The sequence below is a fragment of the Hetaerina americana genome, unplaced genomic scaffold (assembly GCF_022747635.1).
Source record: "Hetaerina americana unplaced genomic scaffold, ioHetAmer1.1.p SCAF_1, whole genome shotgun sequence".
Lineage (NCBI taxonomy): Eukaryota > Metazoa > Arthropoda > Insecta > Odonata > Calopterygidae > Hetaerina > Hetaerina americana.
Window position 1 is genome coordinate 61610878 of NW_027286069.1, and position 16648 is coordinate 61627525.

Genomic DNA, 16648 nt, shown 5'->3' on the forward strand with positions numbered 1-16648 from the left:
CGTAACCCCACTGAGACGGGGAATAGCCCCAATGCGGCAGAAGTAAAATGAAAAGAGAGAGAAAAAGGAAATGATGAGAGAGAGAGAATATCAGGAGACGTAGGAGATGAGCGAAGGGATTCCCGAAGGAAGGAATGGGTTCGGCGACGTTGGCCCCACTTCCTTATCCTTTCAGCGGAAGGCGTCGCATGAAAGAGCGTCGCTCTCTACCACTAAAACCGCTTTTATACTCTAACCCCTCAAACCGCTGGGTACCCCCCGCACCCCCCCATGATCTCCTCTCCCTCCCCCATCCACCCCAAACCCCCGCTCCGTTCTCTTGCCAATCTCCTCGTCCCCTCTTCCGTCGTCCCTTGAAAAATTCAGGCACTCCGCACGAACCCGGTGCCTCCCTCTTCTCTGCCCTGCGCCCCCGCCATCGCGAACTCATTTTCCGCTCCCCGCCCGCTCATCACCCGCAAACCTTTCTCGGTGCATTTACGGGTCTCGCCTCCTTTCCGACAGGGCGTTTTACACGGGGAAATGAGCGCCCCGAAGTGGTGTGAGTGCCGCGCGGAGTTGTTTCCCCTTCGACCCCTTTAAGGACACAACAGGTAGCTTCCAGTTTTGCGAGAGAGAGGTTTTAGGTGACTTAATGGGCAAGAGGTGCGCATGCTTATACTTTATTGTCTCCCCCGCACGACGTCCAAGGCCTCAAAATTTCGCGCATCAAGGGATGTTGATGAAGGCAATGATTAACTAATTTCGCACGGAGGGAAGTTGTTTTAGAACAGCGGTCGCCACACATTGGTCCCTCAAGGATCACTAAATTTGGCAATTTCAAATTCCGCGAACTAATGACGTGAAGTTTTTTAAAAAAAAGGCAAAATCGTTTATTAAACAATGGTGATAGACGTTTACTTTATTTAAGAGGAATTTAATTAACATGTAATGTTAATTGCAATTTTTTAACATTGAAAAACGATTAAAACTTGTTTGAATGTAACAAATTTACTATTACGGTATTCGCCAATGCATCTTTTCCTTCCCTCCCCTGTCCCAATGGTAATGTACCGAAATTGGGGGTGCAGGAATGACGAATGACAAAGGAAGGCCCACATAATTGTAAATACGCTTGTGCCCCAACGGTGGACGGGATGGAGTTGCAATTCCTTTGGAGTTGATTGAATTAAACTGGGGGAAAGCAAATTCTAACCGTAGGGACGAGCTCCCGCTGATGGGTAATTAAAAAGGGTTTACAGATTCAGCCATGAATCTCGCAAAGAGACTTTACGGATCATTATCTTGGCGAAAAGGCAATTTCGCTGTCTCAATTAGCATTCATTTAGTGCAGAAGGAGAGGAACTCCTTTAACTGCCACATTTCAAGATACGTACGAGGAAAGCGGAGATGCGAAGAAGAAAGAAAGGCATTGAGGTAGACAGAGGTTCGCTAATTTCATAAAATGACGCGAATAATCAAATTCTTTTTACGCTCTGCCTGGGAGAGAGGAATAATTGCGTTACGCCTCACTCTACTTCCATCATAGAGAAGACTTAAATTACTCGATGAGGAGTGACATTGTAGAAAAAAATGACACGCATTATCAATCGGTAAAAAATTAAGAATAAGCTTTCGGGAGGTTCAAGAAGTAATTGCAAAATGGCTATGTGAGCATTTCTCCGTTCGTAATTATATATATATATATATATATATATATATATATATATATTGATTTATATATATATATATATTGGTTTATATATATATATATATAAACCATGAACACAGTAATTAACCCGAAGGTTGGTTTGGTAGGTGATGGTGGAGTTCAACCAGTACTAAGCCCTATACGGTGTGTGAAATTCACACATCAGTAAAGGGGACTATTTCCATTCCCTGGCCGGCTATGGTTTCCCAGGAAGATCTGGTACCCGAAAAATCACAAAGCTTGGGTAGAGCTGAGGAAGCCCAGAGAGGCTTGCCCAGGACTCGAACCCGGGCAATCGAACGCTCTACCCCTGGACTATCGTGACCCCCCCCCCATACACACAAACATACGAGGGTCATCCGGAAAGTAGTACCCGTTCGTGAAATAAAGACACAAAAGTAAATATTAACAAACATAAAAAAATTTATTTGAAAGAGGATACTTTAAACTACTTCTCAACATAATCTCCAAGCAAATTAAGGCATTTGTCATAACGTGTGACAAGTTTCTGTATTCCTGCTGCATAGTCCTTCGCCGCCAGCTCATTGAGATACGCGAGGGACCCATCTTGCACAAATTTTTGCATAATGCAGATGGTGTTTAACAATTTCATGAACAATTGTTCGAGAAACATTGGGAAAATGCTCACAGATGTCATCAATTGTGACGCGCCGATCGTTCCTCACGAATTCGTCAACTGAGCTCACCAGTTGGTCTGTAATGACAGACGGTCTCCCCGAACACTCATCGTCGTGTGTGTTCCCCCTCCCCATGTTGAAGTTGCGACACCACCGCCGAACAGACGACTCGTCCATTACATTGTCTCCATACACCTCCTTTAATTGGCGATGAATATCACATGGGCGAACGTTTCTTGCATTGAGGAATTTAATCACTGCCCTCACTTCACAACTGGCGGCGTTCTCAATTTTTTTAAACATTGTAAACAATCACAGAAACAACACAGGCAATGCTAGCGTCACGCAACTTGGCTCAGAGAAGGCAGACAAGCCACTGAAGCTATCTGACCTCGTCCAGCGGCTACTCGCGTCGTCAGCACTTCATGCGGCACGAACGGGTACTACTTTCCGGATGACCCTCGTATATATACGTGGATATAATATATATATATATATAATATATATGTACATATTATATATACTATCTTGATCAAAAAGTTCCCGGAATAACCACCGTGTGGCGCTCCCATCGTTCCTATTTGAGTTCTGTTTTTTTTGTTAAATTGGTACATCTGTTGTTGATATTCCCTTTAAATCTTAGTGTCATAACTTGACATTTTCAAAAGTTACGTAGCCAAGAGTACATCTATCTCTGTGTGTGTTGGCGATTTATTACAATTGCAGAAATGGATTTAAATTTGCAACAACGAACTTGTATTAAATTTTGCGTAAAAAACGGATTTAGTGGCGCACGGACGTTGGAAATGTTGGAAAAGTGTTTCGGCAACGATTCTCTAAAAAAAACGGTCGTTTACCAGTGGCACGAGCGGTTCAGAAGTGGCCGTGAGTCAATCGAAGATGATGAACGCAGTGGCAGACCATCGACAATGAAAGTCGGTGAAAAAATTGATAAAGTAAAAGAAATGTTGGTCAATAACCGCAAATTAACCATCAGAGAAATAGCGGAGGACTTGAACATTGCCTATGGATCCGCCCAAGACATTGTGGTTAATGATTTGGGTTTCCGTCGTGTAGCAGCAAAGTTGGTCTCAATTTCATGCAAAAAAGAGACCGTGTTGACGTCGCAAAAGACATGATTTGCGAGGCTGAATCCGATCCCACATTCATCAAAAGGATCATTACTGGAGACGAGACGTGGGTTTATGAGTACGACACGCAATCCAGACATCAGGCAAGTGAATGGCGTTCACCAAATGAGCCGAGACCAAAAAAACCACGTCGTTTTCAGTCAAAAAAGAAGGCAATGCTGACGGTTTTCATGGATTACAACCAACGGTGTAGTGCATCATGAATTTTTGCCAGAAGGCCAGACAGTAAACAAAGAGTATTATTTGGGCGTTATGAGACGTTTGCGTGAAGCAATTCGCCGAAAGAGACCAGAAATGTGGGCAGAAAACTCGTGGATTTTGCACCATGATAACGCACCGTCGCACAGTGCTATCATTATTCGTAATTTTTTGACGAAAAATGCAACAAATACCATCCAACAGCCACCGAATTCACCTGATTTGGCTCCCTGTGACTTCTTTCTGTTCAATCGAGTTAAAAAACCATTACGGGGAACGCGTTTTAGCAGCCGAGAGGAAGTAATGGAAAAATCGCAGGAAGCACTGATGGACATACCGAAAACCGAATATAAAAAATGTTTCGAGGATTGGATCAAGCGCTGGCATAAGTGTGTTGCAGTCGATGGGGATTACTTTGAAGGGGACAATATAGATTTAGATGAATAAACTTGTATTTTTAATTTTCTGAATAAATTCCGGGAAATTTTTGATCAAGGTAGTATGTACTTCCTCCGTCATATATGCATACTTACATATATAACGGAGGAAAACTCCGGGATAAGAGACTATGAGACCTCCGTTTCAAATTCTTTACGGAAAATGTCCGAAGTACTCATTACCAAGAAAACAAAACGAACCATTCCAAACATTTCTTTATTCTTTGTCCTCCCTTTACGTAATCCATGGTTCCTCTCATCCTCCCTTCCTCTTCCATTTCCACCATGCATTTTTTATCTCTTGTATCGCCTTACAACTCGTGGCTGGGTTTCCAGGAGGGGGATTATAAGGACGCAAAGGAAAAAATAAAAAGAGTCGAGAGAGAGAAACTATGGTGGTGGAGGGAGTCCCCCCCCCACCCGGGGAGCTTAAATAAGAGATGAGTGAAAGGGGTTATATGGAGAGGGCACTTGGTCCAATTGCGCGACGAGGATAAGAGGATTGAAATGTTGAGGGAGGGACGAGGGGAGGAGTGGGAGGTGGATTTGAAGAAAGATGGAGGGCAATCCCTTATCCGCGGAATTTTTCGCCCTTGTGCGCATCAACTCTAACCGCATTCATTTCTCCTCAGCCAATACTTCCTCGGCGATATCCTATGGCTGACGATCCGGGAAAAAATGCGGAAGAAGACTCCAGTCAACTCCTCTCAAACCGAGCATTCACGACCGCTAAACGAGGCAATGGGTCGTTTGATCAATCCAGAAAGTTTTCTGATTTAAAGATGCTTAAGGAGTTTTATCGAAAACGCAAACCTTTTCACCGACTTAGGTCTAAGAGAGATTTTTTAGTACGTCTCTCTACTTGGCAATTGCCTGGGTGTCGTCAACCGGATGCTAACACGGATTACAGTAATGCTGCGTGCACTATCATTTGAATACGATCAATCTGAGGATGTAGAATATTTTACCCACCCACCTGTAAGGCCACTAACTAGACTAAATATACCCGCGACCGCAGCTCATCGGCTCGAAGCGTTTCTTCGATTCATGAAAGCCTTTTAACTGTTAGTTGTACAGTGCTGAAAAAACAGTTGAGTGAGGAATCAGAGGTAAGCTAACCACAGGGACAATAATTTATCCAAATTTTGTACGGCTTTCTCAATTTATTTTGTTCTTCCGTTGCCTAAACAAGTTGGGGCTGCATGGGACAATGCCAATGTCGACCCCTTGAGGTTACTTATTATTTGGACACCCTCAGTAGGGAGGTCCTTTGATAGATATCAACATCCCCTCCATTTATCCATAAAGATTCAAAGGAATATATTCAGACACCAGTTGAATACATAAGCCAGCGCGCGAATCCTCACAATTTCCACTACAGGCTCCGCGATGTTTCCTTTCATTTAAATGTCTACTTGTGACTTTAAAAGCTCACATATCAAATGTGAATCAGATAAAAGTAAAAGCATGAGCGACGGACACTTTCCAGTCTATTTCTTCTGACTCAAATGGCTGTTGACAACGAAATGAGCTATGATAGCACGCAAGGGTGCCTGCAAGATTTTGGCGTATGTTCAATGCACGAAACAAGTTCCAGAGGCTGCATTTAAAGTCTGGAATGGGAGTATTTTTAAATTTTTCCCACCATACTTACTAAACGTGAATGTTGGAGCAGGGTAATGATACAAGAGACCTGTTTATAAACATACGAGATGGCTCGGACGAGAACTCGAGTTCAAGGGCGTTCTGTAACTAAACATAATAATTCTGAACTCAGGACGCCAAAGGTCATGTGTCCAAAATGGAATATTTAAGGAATATCTAGCGACAGTTAAGAACATAAACTGGCGTAGGAAAGTCTTCTTTAAATTCTTTTAACTAAGCGTGATTACTACTTGAATAGTTGAAAAGACAAATCAATTCAATAAATAACAATCCACAGCAATAGAACCCAAGTATTTCATGATGGATAAAGTTAACTTGGTGGGTCACAGAATTCAATCCATGAAGATCCACTTTATTGCCATTATTCTGAAAAGTATGCAAGTGAAAGTTGCCCACTGACAACACAATATTCTCGTATACATGTAGACTTCCTGGCTTTTCGTCAATAAACTTTGAACAGCGTAGGTTTCTTTATTAGGACACAAAGGGGAAATTGATATTTACATAACAAAGAGGTGAAACGACGAACGAAGTCGTACATATAACAAGCAAGGGTTGCTCAGTAGTCCCATAACCTTTAGTAGGAAAAATCTAATTTCAATCAACAAATCCGGAATTCCGGAGTCAATTCAGAAGTAAGTGCCTTTTCAAAATGATAGTTGGAATGATAAACGCTAAAAATATGAAAATGGAAAAGCGCCGAGGCAAAATAATGCAATTTGCAAAACTTTTTGGGCAGGAAGATCATGGTCATATTGATAACTGCCTCTTAGTTCAAGGGTCTGTCCAATCGAGCCTCTTAGAAATCTCCTAGGCCAAAATTTAGTGACCACCTCTTAGTTCTAAGAGCCTCATAGGAGACAAATGTGATTGTGAAAGAAAATGTCCTGCATTTCCAGTATTAATTCTCTCAATATCTTCCCAATTGACTTTTTACTCGCGACTTTCGTGGTACCTCCAACCAAAATAATATTTGGTATTATTATTCCCCCTCGACCTCTTCATCCCATGGTTCAAAAAATTCCCTCGCAATCGTACAAGAGGAGAGTTGAGAGGACAATGGAGGGAGATGGCAAATGCTTAACCGAGGTCGCTAGAGATTTCGCGGTTAATACACTACTCCGTTATTCAATTTTTGTCTCATTTCAGACCCACGAAGCCTTCCCGCTGGTGCACTCACTCCTCCCATTTGGGGCGGGCGAAAGAGTGAGTGGGAAGGTCGAGCAGCAGCCGCCGGAGAGAGGGGACGCACATAGACCCTCCCGAATATCCCTTATCAACGCCGTCCCTCTCCCTCAACCAGGATCTCCCTCCCTTCAGTTGCCCTACCCACTACGTCCACGCACGCACGAACTCCTCTCCCTAATTCCACCACTCAATCCTTTCATTGTATAGGGACCTCTTCCCAACCTTCCTCCCCCCTTCGTGCACATGTTAGCTAGTCAGCCAAGCAAGCCCTCCCTGGTAACACCTCCTCCCACCATTACCCCCTTCGTCCCGTCCGCACGGAACTCACTCCCCCCCCTCCTCCGTTCCCAAACCGACGACTGGTGAAGGGTAAGAGGATGGGTTTACGAGGATTGGCCGAGGAAGGTGGAGTGGGAAGAGGAGAGGCGTACCAGAACCACCTCCAACCACAACGACGACCGCCAATCCCGTCTATCGTCCTTCCCCCCCCTCTCTCTCTCCCCATCTTCTACTCCAGTGGTCCGCCAAAATATGTACGTGGTACGTCACGTCTTGCAGGAGATGTGAGGAAGAGAATCCTTCCCGACTATGGACTGACTTGTTCCCTCCTCCCCGGTCAGCCCATTGGACCGCGGAGATTTCTTTCATCACGTTCATTTTTCTAATCTTATTTCCTTCCCGTGTTCCTATTTCTCTAAGTGTCGGGTTCTCTCAGACTCTCGTGACGTGGCGCATGAGAGATGAGAGTCGACACCTGTTCCACGTTCCCCATCATGGTGGAAAAGATTCGTTTTCGAGAGAGAGGCAACATCTCGGACGGTAATGGGCGGGATGAGGTATTGTGGGCGACGCGATATACTCGTATTGGTTGGGAAGGGATCGCCGGATTCGCGCTTAGGAGAGCTCGCACCTGGTGCTGGAAACACCACCGCGAATATTTCCACCACCGAAAATCATTTTTTCGAGGGCCCTCCTTCCGCACCTCTCCCAATGGGTTCTGGATCCAGTGAGTTCGTCTTCGAAGTTCTCAGTCTCGTGATTTGTAGTCACAGACATCAGTTAACTATTCGTATTGCGGCTGCCACAGCTACGAAATCGGGAGGTAAATTAATTTGCCCATGAGGGAAAAAGGATTAAATGATGGCAAGTCTTGCTAAATAACTCACGGAGAACATAGGGCTGAAAAACCGGGACGCTATACGATATTCTGTCGAATGAAATGAAGGGGTAGTAAATAATGAAATTAAGACAATGAAAATTAAGAGGAGAAAAAAAGTGAGGGCTGAACGTGCGGTGAGGGCCAACAAGAGAAACATTTCCGGTCCCATTTCCAAAATTACAAAGATTAAAAGAGCTATTAGAAGTTATGCAACTCCTAAGACGGGTAAATACTTTTATGATCTAACCATGATGTACACCGAGATAAATGTCCACTCATCTGCATTTATTGATCACTACAGCTGTCGATTATCATTTACATTATTAGAGACAGTACGGAATTACAAGAAAATTTTCAACATTCATAAGGAAATATGCAGAAAATTTACTAATATCTCGACAAATACACGGTCAGGTAAATTATAGGAAGATTGTTCAGTGTTTTCCGCATAACCTTCTAGAATGGACATCTTGACGAGGAGTCTTCGACAGAAATGGAGAACAATAGTTGCGTTACGAGTATTAATATCAATAGGCTAGGCACCGTTGTAGGGCGAAAGAATCTGTCAAGCAGAGGAAATATGTTCTACTTTAACACATTAAATTTTATACACCCGTTCAAGAGTTTTAGATTTCGGAAATATGGTGATATGATATCAAATAGACAAATGGCAACGAACAATTATCTAGTTAACGTTCAACACATAGTAATACCATATTATTTTATCCAAAAATACACATCGCAAGACACCCAAAAAGTTTCTTTCCTTATCTAACGTCCATAGGATACCATCATGTCTATAAATTTTATTCACCTCTTTATGTATTATTATTATACGCAGAATCCATGCTTGTATGGCAAAGTCATAACTTCAAGAATTCTAAGTTTTATTTTCGAAAGTAATGAGAATATGTTTAATGACTTCTTTATCGTTAGCATATGCTGAAACTCGCAAGTTTAATATGATTACTTTAACGAACCAAATGACTGTCGATATCCACAAACGATAAAGGAGGCCATAGAATGAGTACGATAACGGAAATTCCTTAACTTACATGTACCCACCTAAGTTTATTCTTGAGTTAGCGCAAGTTCGTATGCTCGCTTGCAGTATGTTCTCTGAGCAAGGGCAGTAATCCTTCCTCCATCTTCATTCCTCAAAGCGTTCCGTCGATTTCTCATTTACCCTGACCTTTAGGTTTCAGTTTCGGAGGTGAAATACGGGGGAGCAGCCGGCACGGAGGTTGAGGGTATCACGAGAATCTTTCTATCCGTCAGATGGAACGTCCAAATAAAGAAAAATGGAATGTGAAGTCGACGAGGAACGCAGGGGGGCGTGGCGGCGGGAGGATTAAAAAGGGGAGAGGGGGAAACTGCGAAAGTGAGGAGGAAATAGGCAGAGGAACGACCGGGGGGCTGGGAGAGGAGGAAGGAGGGTGGAGTGGCGGCTTCGCGGAGCGTGCGCCTATTAGTCGATGGTTAGCTGAATGAATGTGGACCGAGAGGGATGGAACCAGGGAAGGGAGCAGTCGATGTATCCATGTGTAGTGAGGAGCCGTGGAAGAGAAAAAATCCGAAATGGGGTTGGGGAGCTTGGATGAGGTGTGAAGAAAATGGAGACGAGAGGGAAAGTTTCGGTAAGTCTCTTACTATCAGTGGGCTTCGGAAGAGGAATCGATAAATTGATCGAGAGACAACCTAAGTTAGAAGAATTGGGAACTTAATCAGGAGCATCCAAACATCTTGAAATCAGAGTGCCAGTCAAAAGTAAACACGGAGTAAACTGAAAATTAAATATAAGTTCGGGTCGGAATAAATAACAACGATGACGGACGAGAAAGAAAGGATACGCTTCCTGATAGGAACATTGAAATGAGTGGGAAGGAGAGTAATAATTCAAATAACAGATCAATAAGGACGAAACGTTTACGCAGTGGAGAACAGTAGAGGTGGAGCATCTTATGGAAAGAAACGAGATAGAATAAGTTATACAAATTACATTAGTTTTCCACGGAATAAAGTTCCGCAGAAATTAATATATTAGCGTAGAATAAAAATACACGATGAAAAAGCAGGTTCTAGAGAAATCAAAATAAGCTATTTCATTTCTGCACAGGATTTTAAGTTACCCACTCATAAAAATTAGCAAGTGATATACATTTCAGTACCCGTTACAATATACGAATAACATTCCGACTCCTCAGTCCGAAAAATACTTATACCATCGTTTTGAAACACTAAGGTGGAGTCAAATATCAACATTCGCCGTAGTAATGCTTTTTCGAGTGAGGCGATGGAGCAACGATGCTTATACAACTATTAACTAGTAGTCCAATCGATACTGTGTCGCATTCTTAGTTCTGCGAGTCTGATTTGAACACTGGTTTAAGTATTTCCGCTTGATTATAATGAATCATGTACATCCCGGAATGAACCAATTGGAAAAAAAACGATAACAACAGGTCTTCGTCATGCATTAACAATTAGAGTACATAATGCTCGTAGGGGTGTCGACATTGACTGTTTGTTTCCGTGCTTTCAAATTAAACCACCGAAGGTTCACAATGAGTTGAAAGTATTTCCAAGTGATTCGTATCGTGGCCAGAGGCGTGCAAAGTGTACATGCTAACTGTGCAGCCTTCTCCCACCCAACGACAGCTTAAGAGATAATAAAAATCAAAGGGTAGGAATAGAATGGGAAAGAGCACGAAAGCGAGTGGAAGAAATGACGAGAAAGAGGTCTGTGGCCCAGTTTTTTTCGTGCACGCATAGCCAAGCAATGTTGCCAGAGCAAAGACGGCAATCCCTTTGACCAGGATCATGAGAGTTTTATTGGCAGAAAAGCTTGGCAACGCGGCCAAAAGGAGCATGCGGATGGATAGAATGGGGGTTGAGAGAACATCAGAAGACTTTTTTCCGAAAAATAATCAAATTTACGATCAAAATAACCGTACAGTTGACAAAACGAATCAGACTAGAAATTCCCTTTAACGTTCATTATTTCGTTCCTTAATATACGATTGTCCACTTATCCAGGTTTACTCACTCGAGTCACTAAGCTCTGTACGCAATTTCGTACTGAACAGCCACTCGAGGAGTGAAAAGCAAGTGACACGTGTATACAGGCACAGAAACGCATCGGCAGACGTAAGGCACAATTTAACGAAGAATACTCTTCTGATGAAAACTGAATGATGTTCACCACAATCCTTTGCCATTTTTTGATGTGCGACTATCATAAATAAAATGTTAGATCTCATGAATGAAAATGTTAAGTCTGTGTTAAGTAAGTCAATGTTATGTCTATGTTAAGTCAAGTTTGTGCGGTAGGAAAAGAAACGACAATTTTCTTTCTCTAAATACGTTATCTATTGCAATGCACCCAACGGGAAATCTCGATGACATTTGTCGTCGTATGCATGGCTTGAAATGTTCAACTTTTTTAAAAGATTCAATCCAAACTAGCCTAGTTTTATTAGCGCAAGCAGTGAATGAAAGCATAGACATTGAATAAGCGGAAATAATAATGTTTTAGAAAAGTTTCAATGCACGCGTATCTAAATTTATTGAAGATAGTAGTGATTTACATACAGAAGCATCGTTTTTAGAAAATGGAAACAGCAACTGAATAAGGCAAATGAACAGAAAATTCTAACCAAATCGATTTAAGTAACTGAACTAAGAGTATATATATTTAAAATACAAGGAAAAAAGGATCTATAAGTAGACACACTGTATGGAACTTAAAACAGGAGGCATCGGCCAAATTTAACAGGATATCAATAAAACATTAAATAATCCATTTTAAAATAGAAATTAATGATGAGTTCGTTTTGAGATTTACTAGGAATGTAAACATTACCCTTTTAATTTCGTCATGACATTGGCGAACGATATTCACGAAGAATAATTTGTCTCGTTACAGTGCGGATGATTTCATTGAGTGAGAGTTGAAAACAGCAAAGACAATTCCTACGTCCAAGGGAAATTCTTTTACATTTATTTATTCTTCTTTCCTAATTCCAATTGGGAATCGATTAGTGGGACGGACAAATAGCGAACGGCATCCGTGCCGAGCAGACAAATTCGATTTACTGGCAAAACCAATTAAAGAGCGCAACCCTTTTTCCCATTTCATGGCGGTTTCTACAAAAGGGCCATAACACATTACTCTTCGTTGTGTATCTACATGCCATCGGCAAGATGGCCCACCAAGATTGATAGAAACAAATAAACATAATCCACATTGATAAAATTAAACTAATGACTCTTATCCGTTGAAGGGCGTTAACTTATGTCTCACTTTATTACCATAATTGCCGACTCATCTGCTCATTAAGACACAGGCTAGCATAATGGCGAGGGCGTTGCACTGGGGAGAATGGGAGAGAGGAAGAGAGAGAGGGGGAAGACGCGAGAAGAGACGGGCGAGGGGAGGGGAAGGGTGGGTAGAAGACTCAAAAAAACTGATGGGAGTGGCAGCGAGGAGTTCGAGAAAGAGAACCATAAACTACAGACATTATGCAGATTTCGGTCAGGTCCCCACAACGACGCTCTTTGTCCTCCCACCCGTAATTTCTTCAACGATCGCTTTCTAAACCGCCCCTTCCCCATTACCTAAATACTTCACATCAGCCACGAATGTGCTACTCCCGATGAGAAGAAATACTATAGATTACTTGCAAGCCTCTCGATATCGTAATGCCTCACATTACTTAGGAAAAACTCGACTTAAACACCATTGAAATCGTCACGTCACCGCTGCTTTGACAATAAAACAGCATAATGTTTCCAGCTACGCACTGGTTTCACTTGAAATCTCCCTAGAAAAAAATACAAAAAGCAGCAGTGCATCACGCGACGCGGTATTGTGCGCGGATCAAAGGAGGAGGGCGATGGTCAGCCATAGCTGCATTCGCTGGATGGCCAGCCCGCCATGTCTCGCCCTCGCCGTCTTCACTCATCCTCTTTAAACCCCACGGGCACATATTGGACTCATGGCGCCTCTGTTCTCCTTCCCCCTCCGGATCCCCCACCGCCCCTCCGCCCTCTCCTCCCCCCGCCGTATGCCTTTGCCACCCCCTCCCCTACCACCCTCCACGACAACGCACACACCCACCAGCCTGATTCCCCCGACACTCCACGTCCCTCCCCTGCCTCCTTCGCTCCCCCCCTCTCATAACCACCCCTTGCTCACTAACCTCTCAATTTTCCGGCATTCTCCTCTCCTCCCATACCACTTTTACCTTTCCCCGCATCTCGTGCAAACAGTCCCCTCCCCATCGCTCTCCCTTCCCACTCTGCGCCACCCTCGATCCTTCCCTCCATGCAGAGGAGGAAATGGTGGGGAGAAAACAGGGGGGGATGGGAGGGGGAAATCTACTCTCCATCATCCCCCATTCCTTTTCTCCCTCTTCTTTCTCGTCCCCGAGTTACTACCTCCTGCTGCCCCCTCGCCGTCAGATCCGAATCAAAATACAAACAAACTCCGCTGAGAGACAGTGCAAGGCGGGGGAAGGGGAGAGAGGGGAGCCCCGGGGATGAGGGCGAGCACCCCGGTGCCATCCCTCGCCGCCTCCTCCGCCCCCTCTCGGTACATTACCTCTATGGAATTATGTTGTTTACTCCGCGCGCTCAATTTGAATAAAGTATCGATATTAGCAGCACGAAGCAATGTGGAAAAATATGATGCGTTAACAAAGCGCAAAGGGGAAGGCTTCTGACCGGCCACAGCTTAAGAGGACTAACTATCAGAGAAGCCCGGTTAATCACTTTTCAGCGTTCCATATCGCCAGAACATGGCGCCAAAATATATCCACGAAGGAAGTGCTAGAAGAGCTGCTTTGACCTTTCTATTGTAAATTATATGAGCAAAGAAACTGCATTATTTCATCTTCGAAATGAAACCTGACGCGGTAACTATGATAACCTTTATGGTTTAGGCCTTCAAGAAACTAAACGCAAACACAATGAATCCGGGAGTAGAATTTTCTAACTGAAAGCTTCGTTGTCTAAGGTGTGTTTTCTATTGAAGGGCTGACGTAGGCCAGTGGAATTTATTTGTATTGCGGTGTGAGAGGGATAATAAAAGCCATGATAAGAAAAAACCTAAGTTTAATCACTCAAAACGAAACAACTACGTAATTGCACATGAAATGAGTCAAAAGTGAGGTCTGGCTATCGGCAAACAACTGGCCAGAAGCATTTGAATAAACGGGCGCAAAAATTTAGGGAAAGGGAATATATTTATTAGATACACCATATACATTTTACAGGCCGATTCTCGCCAGTTTCCGAAGAAAATTATGACCGAAACATCATGGATGGAAATAGATCAAATGAAATCCTTACCCATCTTAATCAAAAAAGTGCTAATGCTACGCGGACTGCAAGATATGTGAATAAAATTTAACAAAGGATAGAATTGACGAAACTTTCGATATTCTAGTGAGTCTAGAAACACCATCACATTGATTGAATATCCTCACCCCGGTGCCAAGTGTGTCGGAAGAGAGGCCTAAATCGAGCGAGCTTAAATATTACGCCTCGGAAATCGAAGAGGAAGAGACTTCCACTGTAACCGTGATCCAACGCTAAGGTCTTGATAAGAAAGATTCCTGCCTAGCAAAACTGCCTAAGTTCATTTATATTAACCGGCCAAAAATCAGATAGGAGCGTAATCATAACAAATATAGTGGCGTATATTTGAACGTACCCACCGGGATGGGTCGGGTAGGGATTAAATGAAAGTAGAGCTGGAATCCCTTATGGAGCAATTATCCATATCTTGCCTCGCATGTAAATGGTACACAATTCAACCGTGACAAGTGCCCTGCATCGCCGAACACGACATTGAATAATACACCCGCGGACTTCACAAACAGAAATGACTTAATTCTTCAAATAAAACGACATAATTCTCACGGATCACACGTTGCGCATTAAAAATACCAAATGGTATGCACGGAACCGGAGTTTATTAGACAATATTAGGATAGAAGTCATTCGCCAAATGAAAGGGTGAGCGTCAGTCACGATCTCCGGGGTGTATGCAAGTGTCTTGCACACCTCAAGAACGGCAAACGGCGAGGCACTCAAATAGCCCTACATCAATAACTTAGGACGGAATCAATGCGACCACAGCGCTGGATGGACGTAGCGTTTTCCTGGTGCCATCATACCCCGCTTCAGACATCGACTTCGCCAACCATGAGAAGAGGAGTCGGAGACTGAGTAAATAGGTTTGCGTAGGTGAATGCGAAGGAAAGAGCCCGAAGAGCGGGTGCGTTCAACACCAACAGTCTATCACTTCCGTAATGATTACTCTTGGGTTTTCATTCGATGAGAAGAGGGAGTTTCTACAACTTCTGATGTTCTTAAGCCCAAACATCGAAATAATGACAACCGAATAGTATGGAAGTGAAGTCCGCTTGATGTCAAGCCATTAAGCGGAAACATTTCGATCAGTTGATGTATCAAACGTCCGTAATGCTGCCATACATAAATGTACATTACTGCAATAATCAAGGAAAACAAGGGTGTTCTATTGCTGAAGAGTTTGAGATTTCAAGTACTTGCACCTCCGCTTTCCCACTCCTCAGATTCTTTTGAGATCAGAGGGTAGAAATCAAAGAGAATGTGTCAACATTTAATAACACGCTCCAGCAAAATTGAATTCCCATGCGGTCGTTCGATTTGCTGTACTTTCTACGGAGGAAGAGAGATTTTATTTATCATTTCATTGAAAAAATCTCCAACCGGACGACGAACTAGAGCCATGTTATAGGCAAATTACACATGTTACGAGAAAAAAAATGACTCAATCAGAGTTGAAACTTTATATTTTTTTATCCGAATCAATGAGCGTAGAAACTGATCAACTCATGTTTAAGTACATACCATTTATCAAGTAAAACAAAAACAAAGGCTGCAAATGTTATGAGTGCAAAAGTTTTTTCCTGCTGCATATTTCAGTAACAACTGGTTTCACTTTTAAATATCGAATAAAGATTACCACCGAGCACACACTTGAATCGGTAGAAAATAGAATATCTGACATAAAGAACTGCCGTATTTCGAAGTAACCGATCCAACTAACCCCATGACTAAGCCATTGTGATGAACATGAATTTAAATTTTGCAGGGTCAGATAATGTGAAGGTATTCATCCTATACTGTCCCACGACTAACATTCGCGATCAAGTAGGGTGCAGTCTATTATTACGTCATAGAGTTTTACGAAATTTGGACCAGAGTGACAGGTAAACCAAGAAAAAGTGCTCGAAGTAAACAAGGGCAACCACTTCAAAAAGTTACAGATACGTCTCACTTTAGATATGAAATATATACCTGCGTGGACAATACTAATCTAACTACCCAAATGACGCGTCTACTCCTACTACTCAAAATTCAATTAAAAGTGATAGGTAGCGAGACAAAACGGAATAGAAAAATTGCTAATTTGGGTCACCGAAAACCCTGCTCCTGCACATTTCAATAAAATGATAGGGGGAGAAAACATC

The 16648-nt window shown here is 42.8% G+C and overlaps 1 protein-coding gene across 2 annotated transcripts in view; it reads right to left on the minus strand.

Annotated features, from left to right (window-relative positions):
* The window catches only part of Hr3 (Hormone receptor 3), a 597218-nt gene that overhangs the window by 78956 nt on the left and 501614 nt on the right, over positions 1 to 16648 (minus strand). The window lies entirely within an intron of this gene.